Below are 14,054 nucleotides of genomic sequence, written 5' to 3' on the forward strand. Positions count from 1 at the left end.
GGGCTTAGTTGCTCTGCGGCATGTGGGCTCTTCTGGGACCATTGCTCGAACCCATGTCCCCTGCATTGGCAGGCGGATTCTTAACCACTGCGCCACCAGGGAAGTCCTCTCTTTTCACTTTTTATTTTGAAATAATTATAGACTTACAGAAAAGTTGCAAAAATAGCACCGAGAGTTCCCGTATCTCCTCTTACCCAGCTTCCTCTCAGGTTAACATCTTACATAACCACAGTACAATGATCAAAACCAAGAAAATAACATCGGGACAATACAATTAATTAGACTACAGAGTTTATTCAGATTTCACCAATTTTTCCATCAGTGTTCCCCCACCCCACCCTGTTTCTAGGGTCCCATCCAGGATCCCACGTCGAATCTACTTGTCATGTAACCTTAGTCTCCCCTAATCCATAACAGTCCCTTAGTCTTTCCTTATCTTCATGACCTTGACACTTTTGAAGAGTACTGGTCAGGTGTTTTGTAGAACGCCCTTCACCTTCGGTTTAATCTCACGTTTTCTCATCATTAGAGGGAGGTTATGCCTTCAGGGGAAGGATAACACAGAAGTGGCCCTCTTTTCAGTACATCAGGGGGTAAGTGATGTTGAGATGTCTTATTCTTGAGATATGAAGCTTAATCACTTGGTTAAGATGGTGTCTGCCAGATTTTTCCCCTGTCCAATTATTATTTTTCCTTTTGTAGTTAATAAATATCTTTTAGACAATGCAAATATTCTGTTTCTCCTTAAACTTTTCCCACTAATTTTTGCATCTATCAGTGGATCCTGCCTCCCATGCTTATTATTATGGTGTTCTAATGGTGAGCTCCTATTTCCCTCATTCCTTCTGCATTTATTAATTGGAATCCTTCTGTAAGAAAGAGCTGTCCTTTCCTCCCCCGCATTTACTTATTTAGTTATTCATTCATTCATTCATTCATTTGTATCAGTACGGATTTGTGGATATTTTATTCTATGGGTTATAATCCAGTACTGCTGCTAGTATAATAGGCTTTGAATAAATGTTTCTGGAAGAAAGCAAGGCAAGCACAGAAGGAGAAAGACAAGGAGAAGAAACTGGTAGGGAACTTGTCTTAATCACTTATATCTAATAAATCTTTATCAGAACACACTATACAGGTCAGGCAAAGTGTTCCAATCCATCCACGTGCTGGTGGGAGGGGCTCTTCTAATTGGTTGGGGGCCACCCCACTGCCCTGGGAGCCCCTGGGGGGCTGTTTTTCTCTCTGTCCTCAGGACTCACTCAGCCTGGCCAGGGCAGGTGCAATGAATGCTTGTTCCTTTAAGTCAGATCCTGCCCCTCCTGAGCCTACAGCCCTGCAAAGTTTCCCACCTCACTCCGAGTACAAGCCCAAGGCCTTACAAAGGTCTCAGAGTCTACATACTCCGGGCCCCCTTCTCCTCCTCTCTGCCCCTCGCTCACTCAGCTCCAGTCACATTGGCTGTACCTCTTGAGGCAGGGTCTCCGCACTGGCCTGGACTGCTCTTCCTCTAGATGTCTGCTTTGGCTCCCCAGTCCCTCTCCTCCTGCAGGTCTTCTCGCGAGAACTCCCCTGACCACCCGACCCCAAACTGCCACCCCTCTTCCCACACTGCTTCCTTCCTTCTCCCCATAGCACTACATATTTTTTCCTGTTTGTTTTTGTGTTTTCTGTCTCCTTCCTCTGGAATCTAAGCTCCAGGAGGAACAGAGGTACTGACGGCAGTGTGACAATAGGAGGGGACAATTATAGCACAGTGTGGAAGCCCAGAGGGGTGGTCAGGGAGGGCTTCTCAGAAGAGGGAGCCTCCATCTGGAGCCAAACGTTATTCGGGTATTAGTGAGGTGAATGGAGGCATGTGAGCGAGAGTCTTTCAGGAAACAGGTGAGAGGGAGCAGGTCACTCAAGGGGCATTGTGGATGGGCCAGATGGCCGGGACATGGAAATTCAGCATGTGTCTGTCCAGGGTCTCCTATGTGCCAGGCCCTGGAGACATTCAGGGAGGCAGTTGCAGGGGGAAGCGGGAATGGCAAGTAAAACAAAACAGCTGAGGACGAGCTGTCTGGGCCGAAGGAATATTCTTGGACCACTCTCGGCTGGGAAAAGCTAGGCAGCTAAGGCCAGATATCAGAGGAATGGCGGGCGGGGGGGGGGGGGGGGATGTGGGGCCCAATTTTGGTGGAAAACATGGAATTGGGTCTTTATCCCCAGGACAGAGAGCCACTGAGGGGTTTTAAGCCTAGAAATGACACTATGCAACTTGCATTTTGGGGACAATTCCATCCACTCTTTTCTGAAGAAGCAGAGACTCCACCCAATAATGTGTAATTCTCAGCTTCTTTTTAGTAACCTTTCTCCCTTCAGCATGAAGTCTCATTTACCCTAATTCCTGAATACTGAATTCCCGTGGTCTGGGTAGGAGACCCCAAAGCCTGTATCCTCCCCTTTGCTTGCTGACTCCCACGCTTGTGCCTCAGGTCCGTTTTCCTGCTTTGCATTTATCATAATTAACAATTACATGTTTGTGTGAGTGTTTACTTGCTTATAATGTCTGGGTCACCAACCACTGTTATGATTGTGGAATACACACTTCCAACGGTTTCCAAAATAATTTTAAGAACAGTAAGAATGCCTAACATCTATTGAGTGATTACCAAGTTACAGGCGTTGTTCCTGTCATAGGAGCATAAACTCATTTAATCCTCACAACTAACTTGTGAGGTCCCGGTATTTTATATCCTCATTTTACAGTTGAAAAAAAAATGAGACCTTTAACATATGGGATTGGACTTCCCTGGTGGCGCAGTGGTTAAGAGTCCACCTGCCAATGCAGGGAACACGGGTTCGATCCCTGGTCCGGGAAGATCCCACATGCCACGGACCAACTAAGCCCGTGCACCACAACTACTGAGCCTGCGCTCTAGAGCCCGCGAGCCACAACTACTAAGCCCACGTGCCACAACTACTGAAGCCCACACGCCTAGAGCCCGTGCTCTGCAACAAGAGAAGCCACCGCAATGAGAAGCCCATGCACTGCAACGAAGACCCAACGTAGCCAAAAACAAACCAAAACAAACAAACAAAAAAAACATATGGGTTCATACCCTACAGGCCCTCCTGAAACCTTCTTTGATTCAACTATGTTTTAGAGCTCATTCCTGGTTGGTCTATTCAGATATAGTTCATCCATTTTCACTGTGGTTGTAATGTTCCAAGGTAGGGCCAAGATTTTTTTTTTCAGTTACCTCCTATTAAAGTATCCCTAGTGTTATAGTGACTTGACATTTTAAAGCTCTATTCCATTATATATTAAACTTCTAATTTATTTTGAAAAATAAAAAGTCCATCATTCCAAGTTAATGGGGAGGGGGTGTGGGCCCTTTATTGTAACCTCAGGCATCCTAGGATGGATTAGGGAGAAGCAGAGAGAGAGGCCTGGGGTAGCCTCTCTCCAGCCTGAGAAAACTTTCTGTGTTGCAAATCTGACCTTTCTCTAGGGTTTAAAATTGTTCAAAGGTTTGAAAGACTATCTCACCCAGTCCCCCCTTTTTACAAGGGAGACCAAGGCTGAAATTGCTATCGGGTCCCAGGGCTATCCTGGTGAGCCCATGGTGGGGTAATCAGGTTAGAACTTGGACAAAGTTGGGACTTTCCCTGATGGTCCAGTGGTAGGACTCCGTGCTTCCACTGCAGGCGCACAGGTTCGATCCCTAGTCAGGGAACTAAGATCCCGCACACCACATGGTGCGGCCAAAAAAAAAAAAGAAATTGGACAAAGTTGTTGCCTCTCCCTCTTGCCCTCAGTGGACCCCGCATCCATTGCCTGCAGTGTAATGTGTATGATGCCCTCTGGGCTCCGGCCCTGCCCAGCCCTCAAGCTTCTCACCTCTCTGCCCTTCACCCCATGCCTCCCCTAGCTCACCTTTGTCCGTCTGAGCATTTCAGGAGCACCTGAGCTCCCCGTATCTTTACACTCAGCATGACTGGGTTTTTTTTTGTTTTTGTTTTTTCCAAATGTTATTTATTTATTTATTTATTTATGGCTGTGTTGTGTCTTCGTTTCTGTGCAAGGGCTTTCTCCAGTTGCGGCGAGCAGGGGCCACTCTTCATCACGGTGCGCGGGCCTCTCACTATCGCGGCCTCTCTTGTTGCGGAGCACAGGCTCCAGACGCGCAGGCTCAGTAACTGTGGCTCACGGGCCCAGTTGCTCCGCGGCACGTGGGACCTTCCCAGACCAGGGCTCGAACCTGTGTCCCCTGCATTGGCAGGCAGACTCTCAACCACTGTGCCACCAGGGAAGCCCCATGACTGGGTTTTGACAATGGCTGGTGTTGCGTGCACTTCCTGCTGGACCACCAGCTCCAGGAGGCAGGAGTGGGCCTACTCTTTGTCGTCCCCAGCTCCAAGCACAGCCTCCAGCTAAGAAATACATGTTGAGCAAATGGATGCTTGTAGTGGGAGAATAAGGGAGAAATTATCACAGCGGTCAAGGTGAAAATTAAAGTAGGTCTGTGCTGGGTCCATGGGGCGCGGGGCTGAGAAACAAGCCCAGATGGGAGAGGAATTGCAGAGCTAGAATCTAGATGGCTTTTTATTTTATTTTTTATTTTTTGGCCACGTTTGCGGGATCTAAGTTCCCCAAGCAAGGACTGAACCTCGGCCCACGTCAGTGAAAGCGCCAAGTCCTAACCACTGGACTGCCAGGGAATTCCCTAGATGTTTGTTTTTAATGGTGAGAAAACACATTATGGCCTGTCCACATCCTATTCATCCCAAAGGGGTAAATCACAGCAGATTATTTGGAGCCACTGAAGGTTTTTGAGTAGAAAAGCAATTATTCCACGATGGGCACTGTCCTGCATGTTTTATAGTTTGGAAGTTGCCTCAGTCTGACACAATATAATAGGGCCCCTCACCCCTGGGCCCACCTCTGTGGCTTGCGCCACTCACCGCCCTGGAACCCTAACAGGTGCAGCCACTTTGGTGCTGCCTGAACTTCTCAGGCGAGGCACGTGCTGGTATGGCTGATATCCTGCCTGCAAAATCCCAGTTGCAGTGACAGGGCTGTTACTGTGGTAACAAGGTCACTTCTGCAGTTTCCCTCAGATTCTGCTTCTCAACTGCACTGAGAGGGAAGGACGACCAGCTTATCACCAGGTAGCCCATGGCCCCTGCAAGCCAGTGAGCCAAGAAAGGCCCACTGTTTATCCTAAATTCAAATCATAGTGGAGGGAGACAACCTACGATCAAATCCCAGCCCTGACACTTTCTGAAACTTTGCATCCTCACAAGTTGCTAAACTTCTCTGTGTTTCACTTTTCCCAACTGTACAGTGGGAATGTGAGGATTAAATGAAATTATACATAGAAAGCCTTTCGCAAATCCCTGGCAGGTGGTAAATGTTAGCTAATATTAAATCCCATCCCTCCCGTCCTCTGCAGAAAAGTCTGACGGGAAGCCCAGAAGTGTCCTCACGCAGCGGAACTGAGGTGCGGGAACAGTTTTCTGGGATCATCAACAGGGTGGCCTGAAGTGAGGGAGGGATGGGATTTACTTGGCCTTCAGCAGTGCCCTGTGGCAAGGCCTGGGGCTTTCTGGATTCATAGCTCCCAACCTCGACCTGCCCTTGATCTTCTCTGCTGGGTGGAGTGTAAGCAGGTTAGGGTTATTTGCTTGAGGTTTGCCTGGGAAACTCACTGGAGGCCACAGGGACAGGCCGGCCTCATATGCAGCCCCTTCATTCACTTATTGTGTCATTCATTCGACTCACTCAACACACGCCGTGTTGGACGTTAGGGAGTCTGTGCGAAATGACAGTCCTGCCCTCTAGAACTCAGTCCTCGCAGAGGAACCAGAAGAGCAAACAGGTGACTTCGATCTGGCAGCATCCGGACCATCGGGCTCTTCCTGGAGAGGCAGGTGTGGATGGTGGGACCCCAGAGGGAAGGCTCAGCTGAGGCAAGGCAGGGAAGTGAGAACTGTTCCGTTTTGCTGCATCGTAAAGCCTGCAGCGGGGTGGCTGGAGAACAGGCTAAAAATATGGAGCCTGGGGTGGCCAGAGCCTCCTGAGCCAGCCCCAAAAGTGTGGATTTATTCAGAGGGCAAAGAGCCCACTCCCTGGGGTTTTAAGGATGGAATTTGCTTTTTCCAGAAGATGTAGGGTAGGGATGGATTACAAAGGGAGAACTGGCAGTCAGAGGGGAAGGGTGCTCTGGATGATGATCTGGGGACAAATGGTGAGACCTAGATGGAGTTGAGGGACATTTAGGGGTAGAATCAGTAGGACTTGGACCCTGGCTGAACTGATGGTCCTGCAAGCTTCCAGAATGACCGCCCAGGTGCCCGCCCTGGGAATATCGGGCCTCTCTGACACTGGAGTTGTGCAAGCCTGGCCGAGCAGGCTGAGCAGCCCATTGCCTCCAGAGTCCATCCAACGCCAGCGTCCAGCTTGGGCTTGGCTGCACTGCCCAAGTGACCTATGCCCCCTCTTATAGGAGAGCATGAACTTAGCACCTGGCATAGAACCTGGCACAGCACAGACCCTCAGTAAACGGTAGGTGGGATTATTAATTAGTTACATCTTGTGGGGTGCATGCAGGGGGGGACAAAAGAAGACTTCTTCCATTCACTCAATATTCACCTACTGAACAGCCTGGATAAGACCAAGTAAGCCACAGTGTTGGTACCGACTGAGGGAAGGCATCAGGCACTAAGCACTGCAGGACTGAGAAAAGTTGGGGAGGAAAGGGGGTCCCTTTGGAGCTCTTTATAATGCAGAGGTGGCAACAGAAAAGGATCTTTCAGCCTACTGAAGGGTCAGGGTCTGGCTTCTCACAGTCTACACCGAGTAATCTCACCAACATTTAGAAGCACCAACCGTGTTCAGGTCACGTGCCTTTCTAAAACCAGTTCAGGGAGCAGATACTCCAAGTGGATGGCACTACCTGGAGACCCTGCGCCCTGGCACACGGAAGGGCCCAGGGCAGGCAGGCTGGCTTCCGCAGGCTTCCAAGGCCCACTTCCTGGCCAGAGGGAAAAGTCTCTTTTATTGGCTCCTGCAGGCCCAGCCTCCTGCCTTCATCACGGCAGCCTCCGCCCAGCACAGGCCCGGTGCCAGAAGCCTCAGAATATTTAATGGGAGGACGGAGCGAAAACCTGTGTAACTGGGTTTGTCCCTCGTGGAAGCGTATTATGGCACCTTTGCTAGATTTGTGCGCGCATCTCCTTCAGGAGCAAGGAGGCCGAGGGGCGATCTGCCCAGCACCGCAGGTACCCCGCACAAATGCCATTCCCATTATACAGACCGGAAAGCCGAGGCACAGAGAGGCGGCTTGCTGACATTACACGGAATCCTGTGTGCAAGCGCTGCCTGCCCCTTGGGCAGCGTCCTGTCTACTCCGTCCTCGTGCCTTCGACCCCCGGGCCCCGAATAATAGGGGCGGACCGTCCAGCACCCGGCCTCCTGCTCTGCGGGGTCTCCTCGCCGCAGCCGCGCCGGCACCCGGCCCCTGCCTTCCCGCCGCGGCCCCGCCACGCACGGCACAGCCCCGCCGCCTCGCTGTGCGGCCCGGGCCCGCGCACAGCTGCCTCGGGGCGGGGGAGGGGGGAGGGGGACCGGCCAGGTTCGGGGACCGCGCCACTTCCGCAGGCGGCGCGGGTAGGGGCTACATCTGCTTTTAAAAGACCGAGTCTCTCCTCCGGCCTCCGAGGGCCCGGGCGGAGGGAGTGGGAGCGGGTCTGAAAAGGGAACTCGGACCGGAAAGCAAGCCGGCGGCGGTTTCGTTCGCCCAGATCCGGACACAAAGGCGACGGCGGGCGGCTCGGCGCGGGCAGGCGGCCCAGAGTCCCCGCCCGCTCCGCCCCCAGGCTCGTCCCGCGCTGCCGGCGCCCCGGGGCACTTCCGCCGAGGAGGGAGACCCCGGCGGCCGCGGCCGGCTCGGTCCGGCCACACCCCGACACCTGGGCCCGGGCGGAGCGGGCCGCGCCCTCCCTCCAGCCCCGGCGCTGGGTGGGCCGCCGCGCCCTCGGGCTCTGCTCTTTCCAACCTTTGTTCTGGCTTTGACTCGAGATTCCCCTCGGCCCGTCCACCCTCACCCCAGGGCTCTGTCCGGATGTCGACCCTTAACCTTCGCTGACTCCCATCGCCATTCCGCCGTCTCAGTCCTCATCCGGCCCCCCGGGCGGCGCGGCGCGTGCCCGCGGTGGGGGCGGGGGAGGCAGGTGCCCGGGGTCCCCGAGGCTGCACGTGCGGGGCCTCTGCCTGGACGGAGCCGCGTCTTCGCTCCGCTGCCGCCAAGGTGTCCTGGCCGCCGGCCTGGAGCAGGCACCGAGGCGGGGGCGGGCGCTGCAGACGTGAGCCCGCCGGAGAGCGCTGGGCCCCTGCCCTGGTGGAGCTCGGGAAGGATCAGTGCCGCGCTAATAGCGGTTAGTAACAGTCAGCCCTCACTAAATGGTCGAGATCAGAGCCACTAGGTCGGACCTGAAGAGCCCGGTAAGATTTCCTGTCCATAAAGTTACAGAGAAGTCGGTCATCTTCGTTTTTATCATAAACGAAAGTCATGATGGTAAAATGAGCCCCCAGGTGCGCATCACTCAAATACAATGATCAACTGATGACCGTCTGGCTTTGTCTGTCCCTTACTCTCCACCCACTGCCCCTGCCTGGCATTGTGAAACAGATCCTTGACATCAGGCCAGATTTCAGTTACGCTCCCTGAAACACTTACTGGCTTCTGATGGAAAGCCCATTGTTTGTTTAGAAAACATTTTAAAAATTGAGTAGATTAAAACGTTAAGGAGTGGAGATGAACATAAAGATAAAGGAGATTAAACAGTGGAAGGAGTGGAAAGACTGAAATGATGGGTGAAAGCCCTGGCTATGCTTTCTGGGATATCAGGTTGCCCAGGTGAGAGCTTGAGCAGAGAGGAACCAGGGAGCTGGGGAGAAGAGGTGTGATTCAGGGCACTAATTGAAAGTAGAAGTGACCAGATTTGCTGATGGATTAGACAGGGGTCTTGAAGGAGAGAGGCTTCAAGGATGGGAGACTGGATGAATGGCAATGCTTTTAAATGTGATGAGGAAGACTGGGGAAGGAGCAGCTATGGGGGAAACCAAAATGGAGTTTGGCCATGTTATACCTGAGCTGCCACTGAGATATCCAAGTGGAGATACCGCAAAGGAAGGTGTTGAAAGAGAATTCTCAGGGATGAGAGCAGGGCTAGAGATTTAAATCCGGAAGTTGAGAACCTGTAGTGTATTCAAAATCACGGGACTGGAATTGGTATAGATAGTGGCCATTGAAGTTGGAGGGAAACCAGGAGAGTGGCCTCTCAGAAGTCAAGGGAAGAAAGTGTTCCAAGCAAGAGGGAGGGATCAAAAGTGTAAAATGCCACGGAGAGGTCAAGGAAGAGGAGGACAATAGAAAAGTGACCATTGGATTTAGTAACAGAGACACCCTTGGTGACCTCGGCAGGAATAATTTCAAAAGGAGCGACAGAGCTGAAAACCAAACCAGAGAGAATTGAGAGAACAGGAGTGAGGGAGTGATTAATCTTTGAAGAAATTTCGATGTGAAGAGAAACTAGAGAAATGAGGCCAAAGAGAGCATAAGGTCAAGATACATTAAAACAAAATGAAACAACCATTTAATATAGAAAATTTAAGGCTTACACGAAAGTAGAATAATATAATGAACTCATACCCATCATCTAGCATCAATGATTATCAACATACAATTTTGTTTCATCTATACCTGCCTGGTTATTTTAAAGCAAATCTTACAATTCATTCTATTTCAATCATAAATAGACTTCAGTATGTATCTCTAACAGGTACGGACTCAATCTTTAATAGTTAAGGACTTTGTTTTTTAACATAACCACAACATAATTATCATACCTAAAAAAAATAATAATAATTCCTTAATATCATCTAATATCCAGTCACCAGTATTCATATTTTCCTGATTATGCCATAAATGATTTTCTAATAATTGGTTTGTTACAGTCAGGGTCCAAATAGGTCCACATATTGCACTTGATTGATATGTCTGTTAAGCCTCTTTTAATCTATAACATTTCCTCTCTCTCCTTGAAAAATTTTTTAAGAAACCAGATCATTTGTCTTTTAGAATTTCCTACATTCTGGGTTTTGCTGATGGCATCCTTATAATGGATGTGAACTTCCCAATGCATCACATAAAGCCAGGTGGTCTCTGTTTGTGACTAGTCAGGTGTTTTCAGCTTGATCCTTCCATTATAAAGTTCCCCATCACCTGTCACCCCATCAGCTTTACAACCCCAATCATGAGTGTTCTTGAAAAACAATGGTGAAGAGAAATCCTCCTAAGGGGCAAAACTTGGAGCAGAATATTTCATTGTCCAGATGGTCTAGACTTAGAGATGACCTGAAATTAGACTTACTTACGGGCCGTGGCTAACAGAGACTTGAAGGAACAGGACTGGAAGATGAGTAACGGAATCTGGGGAGGAGGTATGTGGATGGAACGCTCAGAACGGGCACAGTGTGGACATATTTGTATCTGCCTTTTTTTTTTTTTTTTTTTTTTTAGTTTCTTGGCCGTGCTGCGTGGCATGCGGGATCTTAGTTCCCTGACCAAGGTTTGAGCCCACACCCCCTGCAGTGGAAGCGTGGATTCTTAACCAATGGACCGCCAGGGAAGTCCCCCATATTTGTGTCTTATGTGAATGCTCTTCAGGGGACATCTACTGTGGATGTCAATAATCAAGTGGACAAAATGACACATTCTGCAGCTGTCAGTCAGCGTCTTTCCCTGGACACTCTGGTTCAAGCGGGTCCATGTGACAGGGATGGAGAATATGTACGGCTACTAAGGCCATCCCCTCGACAAGCTGATCTGGCTCCTGTCATTCCTGAGTGTTTACCCTTCCAACAGCTGAGACCAGCACTGACCTACCACCCTGCATGCCATCATCCCCCAGGGGGACCAGCCAGCCACCTGCCTGTAGGCTGGTTATACTGGACCCCTTTCATTATGGAGGGGGCAGCAGTTTTCCTTACTAGAATAAATATGCATTCTGCATAGGATTTGCCTTTCCTGTCAGCAATGCTTCGCCCAGCATCACCATCCATAGTCTTTTGGAATGCCTTTTGCACTTTCATGGTATTTCATGCAGCAGTGTATCTGATCAAGGGAATGACTTCTTTTCTTTTTTTTTTATTTTTTATTTATTTATTTATGGCTGCACTGGGTCTTTGTTGCTGCCGCACGGGGCTTTCTCTAGTTGTGGCCAGCGGGGGCTGCTCTTCGTTGTGGAGCGCCGGCTTCTCACTGCAGTGGCTTCTCTTGTGGTGGAGCACAGGCTGTAGGCGTGGGCTTCAGTAGTTGTGGCACGCGGGCTCAGTAGTTGTGGCTCGCGGGCTCCAGAGTGCAGGCTCAGTAGTTGTGGCGCACAGGCTTAGTTGCTCCGCGGCATGTGGGATCTTCCCGGACCAGGGCTCGAACCCGTGTCCCCTGCATTGGCAGGCGGATTCTTAACCTCTGCGCCACCAGGTAAACCCGGAAATGGCTTCTTAGCAAAAGAATTGTTGCTGTGAGCATGCATGTGTAGAACTCAGTAATAATTACTATGTACCCCATCACCTAGAAGCGGCTGGCCTGAAAGAATGGTGGAATGACCTACTGAAGGTTCTGTTCGGATGCCAGTTGAGAAGAACACCCTGAAAGGATGGGAGACTGTCTTACACACGTGGTCGATACGTGGTGCTGTTTGAAGGTCTGGAACAGGAGCAGCTCCTCTCACGGTTACACCTACTTTCAATTCCTGCTCCCACACATTTAAGCTTGATGGGAGGGCTTAGTTCCCAAAGGAGGAATATTTCCTAATATTAGGGGACACGGCTATGGTTCCATTCAATTGGAATCTGGACATTTGGCACTTCCCAAGTGGTAAAGAAAGAGGTTATCTACTGGCTGGGATGATTCACCCCAATTAGCAAAGCAAGTTGTTACTTACAAAGGGGGCGGCAAAACTGTCTGGAACCCAGAGGATCCTATGTAACACCTCTTATTACTTCCATGTCGAGTAGCAAGACTTAATGGGAAATTAACGCAACCCAACAAATCAGGGCCACCGAGAGTTAAAACCCTTTAGACATGAAGTTGCTTTTTTTTAAAATTGCTTTGAGACCTGAAGTTTTGTTGTTGTTGTTGTTGTTGTTGTTTCAATTTATTTATTTATTTATTTTTGGCTGTGTTGGGTCTTCGTCTCTGTGCGAGGGCTTTCTCTAGTTGCGGCGAGTGGGGGCCCCTCTTCATCGCGGCACGCGGGCCTCTCACTATCGCGGTCTCTCTTGTTGCGGAGCACAGGCTCCAGACGCGCAGGCTCAGTAATTGTGGCTCACGGGCCTAGTTGCTCTGCGGCATGTGGGATATTCCCAGACCAGGGCTCGAACCCGTGTCCTCTGCGTTGGCAGGCAGATTCTCAACCACTGCGCCACCAGGGAAGCCCCAGACCTGAAGTTTTAAGGCACTCTACCACGTAGAGAACCCTAACTTGCTGAAGTCCTGGCTGAGGGCAAAAGAAACAGAGTGGATAGTGGAAGAAGGAATTAATAACTATTAACCTTGTGAGCAGTTACAGACCACATACAGAGAACTATAGCAGCTATACACTCCAGCTGTGCCTTTTAGAGATCATTCTAACATCCTATCAGACGAGCAGCTTCAAGATGATGTGGTATATCGTAGGATCAATGTCCAGTTGATCAAGATTCTTTAGGCCTATATGATGATAGAAAGCAGAAGAGTTAACTTAGCCCTGGGGTAAGACTGTGAGTGTGGCCGTCTGTCCATCACAGGTGAATGCAGTCTGCTTTGAGCCTCCTTCTTGCCCATTGAAAAGAATGCACTTGCCAGGTCGATAGCTGCATACCGAGTGCTAGAGGCTGTGTTGCTGCTCTATTACACTAAAGACGCTACATCTGACACAGCAGCTGTGACTAGGGTTACCATTTGGTTATAATAATCCACTGTCATCTACCGTGATCCATTTGGCTTTTACAAGGGCTAGACCAGTGAATTAAACAGGATACTAATCTCTACCATTCCACCTAGGATGCCGGAGTGCTTCTGATACATGATGTTGGCCAAGGAAAGAACTCCCACGGTTTCAGGGACTTCTCCTTGACTTTTCCAAGCATAAGGGTCCTTACTCTCTAAGTCAAGGAATAGATGTGTGGGTTCTGCTGGCTAATAAGTATATCCATTCTGATTACTCACTCACAGATTTGGGAACTGACCAGAGGAACATGACTCCAGGTATCACCAGCTTCCATATACCCCCATTCTAACAAGGGAGCCATGATGGTATTTGGGTCTCCTAGTATCAGTGTCAGCTCAGACCCATATCTAAGAGCCCTCAGAAGATCTTGGCATTCCTCTGTTCTGTATTGTACAGTTACTCTGGTAAATGATTAAAAGTCCTTTAGGAGAAGCTATAGACGTATATAAGTATGTACTACTTGTTGTGGCATTGCAGGGTCCTTTCTTGAGGGTACTTGGCCTCGCCTTCATTTGATGGGTTCTGGGCATAAGAACCAGCTAATGTCTGCTAAATAGGTGAGAGATTTAGACTTTTCCATTTTAATGCCTGACATCAGCCATCTGCCAAAGCCATCCATCACCTCAAGGTCTCTGCGTTAAAGGCCACCTGACTGCCATTCCCATTTTGTTCCCCATTACAGTCATTTTGCGTGTCTTGCCTCTGTTGATTAAGTGCTACCACTTGGCCTCTGCTGTTTCAGAATCCCATCATGCATACTGGCACTAGGGAGCCCAGGTACACAGCTGCATCTTTTGTGTAAACCCTGGCCCACAGAGAATGGCTACCATTGAGTTTCTCAACAATGTTGACCTCTCACTGGTACATTCCGTACTGCTTTAGTGAAGACAGTGTCTTCTAGAGATCATGGTCAGGTTCACTGGTTTAACGTAATCCATCCTAACATGCTTACCTCTCTCAGCTTTAGACCTTTTCCTCACACTGCTAAAGCAAGGCCAGCATTTCCATCT

Source organism: Balaenoptera ricei, chromosome 10 (genome assembly GCF_028023285.1).
Source record: "Balaenoptera ricei isolate mBalRic1 chromosome 10, mBalRic1.hap2, whole genome shotgun sequence".
NCBI classification, from domain to species: domain Eukaryota; kingdom Metazoa; phylum Chordata; class Mammalia; order Artiodactyla; family Balaenopteridae; genus Balaenoptera; species Balaenoptera ricei.